Source organism: Corvus brachyrhynchos, unplaced genomic scaffold (assembly GCF_000691975.1).
Source record: "Corvus brachyrhynchos isolate BGI_N302 unplaced genomic scaffold, ASM69197v1 scaffold8, whole genome shotgun sequence".
Lineage (NCBI taxonomy): Eukaryota > Metazoa > Chordata > Aves > Passeriformes > Corvidae > Corvus > Corvus brachyrhynchos.
Window position 1 is genome coordinate 555,811 of NW_008240031.1, and position 6,344 is coordinate 562,154.

The window sequence follows — 6,344 nt, forward strand, 5'->3', positions numbered from 1 at the left end:
GCGCCTGGCATCGGCAGCAAAGCGGAGAGCAGAGGAGGCGACGCACGGAGAACTGAGCGGCGCGGCCCGGCCCGGCCTGGCCCGCGCAGCCCCGAACGCGACCCCGGGAAGGGCGCGCAGGCATGAGAAGCCCCGACAATTCCAACACGGGAGCGACCACAGGAGAGAGCAAAGACGCAGCGAGACAGAGAACAGCAGCCACTCGGAAAAAGGAGAAGATCATAGTAACTAAGACCTTAGGGATAGTAAAATGGTATAATGTTAAGCAAAATTATGGTTTTATAACAAGGTGTGACAACCAGCAAGATATATTCGTGCATAGAACTGCTATTAAAAAGAATAACCCTGAAAAATGCATCCCAAGCTTGGGAGATGGAGAAGTCGTGGAATTCAAAATTATACGAGGTAGAAAAGGGTTACAAGCGTCGCAGGTCACTGGGCCTGATGGTGTTTCTGTAAAAGGCAGTATATATGCAAAAAATCGTAGTCATGTTAGACAATATCTCCATTGTAAGTCCCCCCTACAGTCTCCCTTTCCTAATCCCACCTTTCCCTTTTACCCTATGTCCTATTACCCCCAGTGTATTCCTAATCCGTTTTTTCACCCATGGTTTCCCTCACAAAACCATGCTTTTGCCAATTGTTTCCCCAAAAATCCCTTTCCAATGCCGAGTGGGGGATGAAAAGGGGGAGGGAAGAAGTTAAACCCTCTCCTGCCTCAGTTTCCCCACAAAGCATGCTCAGAGAGTCCTGTCTCCCTTCTGTCAGCCCTAAGATGTTCCACAGAATCTGTTTGGACATTTAAAGACTCAGGAGGGTGGCTTGTTTTGTCTTGAAACTGTTCTTCTTATGTTTATCCAGTTGTTTTCATTCTCCTTTTATTAAAATAAAACGGGTGAGGTGTTGGGGTCCCTCCCCTGCCATGGAGCCCTGGCAGAGGGGCCCTGAGGGCACAGACACAGGGTTTCCCTGCCCCTGCTCAGCCTCGTTCCCATTGGTTGGTTTGTGTTCCCTGCGCGGGCAGAAGGACCCTTGGTCCCGTGACTGGAACAGTTCCTGGGCAGAGCTCCGGCCATGCGGCTGGAGAAATAAACATCTCTGAAACATCTAGCAAGAATCTGTCTGTCCATATATATTTCCTTTCCACGGGACTCCTGGTTTGATATATGCGTGTTACAGTAATCCCCACTGTGACAAATTAGTAACTTGCAAAATCTGTTATGTATTTAATTGTGAACTTATGGGCAAATAATATTAGAAATTGTTACTCTTACTTATTCCTTAAAAACTATTAAACTGTACATATTGTATTTTTAAGACTTACATCACTTCCATGATTCAATTTCAAGGATCACATGAATTTATCTTCTGATGCACATATCACGATGAACAAATGAAAGACAATAATGCTCCCATAGGAACAAAGGGAGACTTACTAGCTCCATGATAAATGACACTGCAAGACTAACATTCAACCCTTTAGAAGATGCACAGTTTAAAGTTTTCTGTAGATATCTGCAGATGGAGTGGGAGCAGCTAGCACCTGTCATTTGAAACCCTTGGCTATTCTCCCTCTCTTCTCTCAGTTTGTTGGTTTTTGGGTTTTTTTTTTTTTTAAGAATTGCCTGTGCAGGGTTCCTGGTAAAGAAGTTTTCTACCATAACAGAAGACTCGAGAACAGTGATGGCAAAATCTTCTTCAAAACTAAAGCAAATACTAACACTTGTGAATGAGTTCTATTAAAATTCCACAACAGCAGTGGTAAAGTCTTAATTTCCACATTTTTAATAAATTATTATTTTAAATAGACTGGGGAATATTCTTCTTGCTCTTTATACTATCCTTTTTTGTTTCACTCCCAGCAGCAGCTGAATATATCTATCCCAAACCAGCACACTATTTTTGTCCTGTACTCACAAAAATCGCCACAAATGATCAAAAGAAGAACATCAGAGGAAGAGCAACACTGAGAGAGAATTAAGTTCCTGCAAAATAAAACATGGAATAGAGAAGTATCGGAGACTTGATTCATAGTCTTGCTGAAGAAAGGAAAGGACTGCATCCTGCTTTTATGGGAAAAAAAGGCCAAAGCAATAGAACAAATGAAAGCAGTTGTACATGTCCAGCCTTGTTTATTCCAGGTCAGTTATTTATCTTGGCATAATTGTGTTCGGGAATAGGGCCAACTGACTACTTTAGAGTAATGAAATAAAGAGAAGAGTACCAGATTGCTTGTCTTACATCTACAAGCAACTTGGTGATCTGCTGACAAAGCACTAGGGAAGGAAACAGCAAGAAAAAAGTGAAAATGCAAGTGACAGTGATGTGAAGACAGTCCTGCATCTCTAACATTAGCTTTTAATATATTCCATAACATATCTCACTACATAATTTTAATCAGATGCTTTTGTGCAAGCATCTACACCTGAATGCATGCTTGCACTCAACAAAAATACTGACTGCTACCCAACCGACCCTCTTAATTTACTCCGCTTTGCAGGTAGAAGTTCTGCTTGGGAAGATTTCTACATGAACACAGAGTGAAGCAAGTGAATTTCATGCTGCAAAAAATCTCTTCCTTTGAAAATAAAATTTAGAGCAAAAGCTTCTACAGTAAGACGGAAGCCACAGAGAACAAACTGAACAAAGTTTTCAAATCTCATTCACAGAATTTACTTCATTTAAGAAATTGCTAGATTCTTTCAGCTATACCAAACTTCTGGAGTAATCAGCAAAATGTTTTCTTTATATAGTACAGAACAGATCAAGTGAACAGTTTTTTCTATCAGCATAACAACTGTAGAAAGAGTATGTGTTCTCCTCTTCACAAGGAGAGGGTCCTTCTGATGACACTGGGATGTAAGAAATGCCAATATAAGGCGAACAGTTAAAAGCCTCTGTCATATGTCATGCTAAATTCCAATTATCTAATTATTCTGAAAAAGAATGGAAGGCACAGAAGCTGTTGCTTTCATTTGATTTCTCTTTCTTCTTGGGAGCTCTGATTGTATTCTTTGTACTTAAACCTTGAGAAAACTAGGGAGAGAGATGGATGGCATGGACACCTCCCCTACGCCAGTTTCAAAGAAAGCTAAACAACTCCCTATATACTTTTCAAAAGAACAGAAAAAAAGAGAGAACACATTCTCCATAAATTAATTTTATGTTTAGAACTGTGTTTCTTTCACTGTTTTTGGAACAGCCAATATAATCTGGAAAGAGGGGATGAAAAGAATAAGAAAGAAGAAGTAAAGACAAGCTCTCTTCTCCAGCTTTCAATGTTGTAAAAGGACAGACATCTCCCCTTTGCCTTTAGTTATTCGTCAGATACCTACAAGAAATCGAAGATTTGCCTACTGAGTTTTACAAACACAGACAGGAATTCATAATGCTAAATACATATACACAAAGTAGAATAAGGGCATGTATATGCTGGAACTCTCTGTCTCTATAACCTTCCTTGTCTTCCATCTCAAGGGATTCAAATATTTTCATTCCAAGGATCCATGGCCAAATTCTGACATGGCAAAGCTCCCAGATCTTTGTTCAGACATCTCAAAAAACTAGTAAGCTGAGAGAAAGACTTGAGAATATCTGAAAAGTAGAGACATGCAAGACAATAAAGATAACACAAGAGACAGTGGTACGACTGTTGAAATGGTGAACACTAGGAGCTCATAGATTCAAGAAAGAACACACCGATGTGGAAAGCTTTAAAATCTGACATGGGGAAAAAAAAAAGAAGTAATGCCACAGTCAGTGGAATATTGCAGATAGTCTGTTATATCAAGGATCCGTTCCAACCTTTCCTCTGCTCAACTGATGCCTACCTGCTTAGCTAAGGCTCAGGTCTCTTACTTGGATGGTGAATATACTAAAATTTAACTAGAATTCAACAAGCTAGCAACCTACATTGCAGGTGAGTTAGCCAATAACAAACCGCTTTAAACTTCTAAGCTGTGTATATCCTGCTTGCAAAATGAGAACAAAGTAACACAAAACCAGAATAACACTCAAAAAATCTTTTAAAAGACCAAGTTCCTCCATTTATTCCTCTTTAACTTTCTGCTTGAGAGGCATTATCATGCAGAACACCAGTGTGGCTGAAATAGCTGCCTCTGCAAGGAGGCGACACAAGAAAAATAACAATGAAGAGATGTTCTCCTTACAAGTACATGCTGTGAACATCCTAATACACATTCTAAATAAACGCATTAGGCACAGTTTTCAAGTTAAGGCGCTTCACCTCATTTTAATTAGATGTGTGATCTTGGTAAGGTTTGCTTACAAAAAATAGTATTTGAGAGGGAGGTCTGTCAAAGCTCATTCCTTCAAACCTCTATAATGCAGTTTCTCCTTCACTGTCCTTGACTTGTACAACAAATTCAGAAAAAGATCTAAATATTGTATGACTCATGTTAGTTTTTTTTTTCTTTATACAGTTTGTATTTATCGAACCACTAGTACAACAGCACATCCTTAAGCAGAAGGGTAGTGTTTGCTATGCAAAACACACAGTCCATGATTGGCATCTAAGACCAATTGATCTACCCATTACCACTATGTCCCTACCCCCACAAGCTTTACTACAAAGCTATTGATTTAAACACTGCCGATCGGTTTCCATTTTCTGATTTTGGGCAGGCCAATTAAGAAAGTGAGTAATTGTGATTACACTGCTTCAGGATCAATTACATTTGATGCAAGATAAAGTGCTCCTCTAAGAACAACGTAAAGAAAATTGTTATGATCGGGAACACTTTACTGCTGAACATGCTTCTAGCAAAAACACAAAATAACTGACAACATCTTTCATAGAGATATGTTAATAGGAAATATGAGAATATCATCACCTTTGTGTGCACAGTATTTCAACTATGTTTTGACAAACTTCTAGAAGTCATTCCTTCTTTTGGATAAAAGCTTTTTAAAAAATATGACAAGTTACAAAGGCTGTAGACGAGTTCTTTGAGACATTGCTCCCAAAAAATCACACTGCACAATCTCTTCAGCGATACTGAAGATCAGTAGGATTTTGAACAAAATATATTTTCAGAGTAAAATAGCAAATTCAATGCAAAGAATACTTTACCTATTTTTATACTATTTTCTAGGAACTAACGGCAAAGAAACAAGGCCCTATCAATTAGCAAAGGAACAAAGTAAGCAATTCCTATCCTTAATTTAATTTTAAACTTAGCTTGAGCGCTTTGTCATTGGACTCACATTGTCTAAATCATTAAAATGAATACACCACTGAGGTCTGAGGCAAATCTATTTACAGTGATGTTACTCATAGTCTGGTTGGTGTTCAGGAATATTGATCTGTCTTGTTTGTCTAATAGGAAAATAATAAACAATTACTAGGCAATGTTGGAGAAAGCAATCAGTTTTTATATATCACTAATACAGCAGACCTCCCAAAACATAAAGGTGATGATCTGCATAAAATCAATGTGTTATGCTACATTGCTTATCCTCATCACTGCTAAGATACTTAGCAATAAATGGTGTAAGTTAAAAATCAAATTGCTAGACTGAAAATATGTATTTAAAAGAAAAATATCTGCTTTATTTAAAGAAGAATGTTCCTGCTTGATAAGCTGAGTGTATTCTATTTTATAAAACTCAAAATATATTTGGGAAAAGAGAGTCTATAATTTTGAAGTAATTTTGAAATTGCACTGCCTAAAAGGGAACGTCCTTCCCAAACAAGTATCAGGCAACAGTTCAAAGCTGTTTCCAGATTCCAGCAAACAGCATACAGACCGGATGTAACAACGTGATGTGCATAAACTACATGCTGCAGACATTTTGCCTGGAGTACAAATATGTGTAAACTGACTATGCAGGAGCATCCATTGTACAGGGAAGGGTTGGGGAAATGGACAGAAAAAAATCCAATAGTAAAACCTCCTTGCCCCTAAACCAAGAAATGTTATTTTAGCAGTGGTACTTTAGGAGTCACTTGGGTACATGTCTATTATTAAGATTTTCATGATATTATTATTTTCATCTTCAATAACCTGTAAGTTGAACAAGCTGTGCTTAGTAGCAGTATGCTAAAATTGCTACAGCAATTTTCTAAAGGAAGAAGTACAGGACTTTCACAAAGGGTTTCCCTGAAAGTGAAATGCAGCTATGTGAATGTCCATTCAATATCCCTTTTTGTGCTGCATATTGAAAGCAGTGCTTCTTGCAATAAAACATGTAAAAACCTCATTATTTCAAAATATGTTAAAAAGAAAAAAATTGTGCAGATCTGTAAAGTGCTTTTGCACAGTTTTAAAAATTATATAAACCTGAAAAGCTCCTAAAAGGAGCTGTAGAGTTTTCTCCCATCC

The 6,344-nt window shown here is 38.2% G+C and overlaps 1 protein-coding gene across 2 annotated transcripts in view; it reads right to left on the minus strand.

The window, feature by feature from the left end:
- The window catches only part of AP3B1 (adaptor related protein complex 3 beta 1 subunit), a 149,178-nt gene that overhangs the window by 22,654 nt on the left and 120,180 nt on the right, over positions 1-6,344 (minus strand). The window lies entirely within an intron of this gene.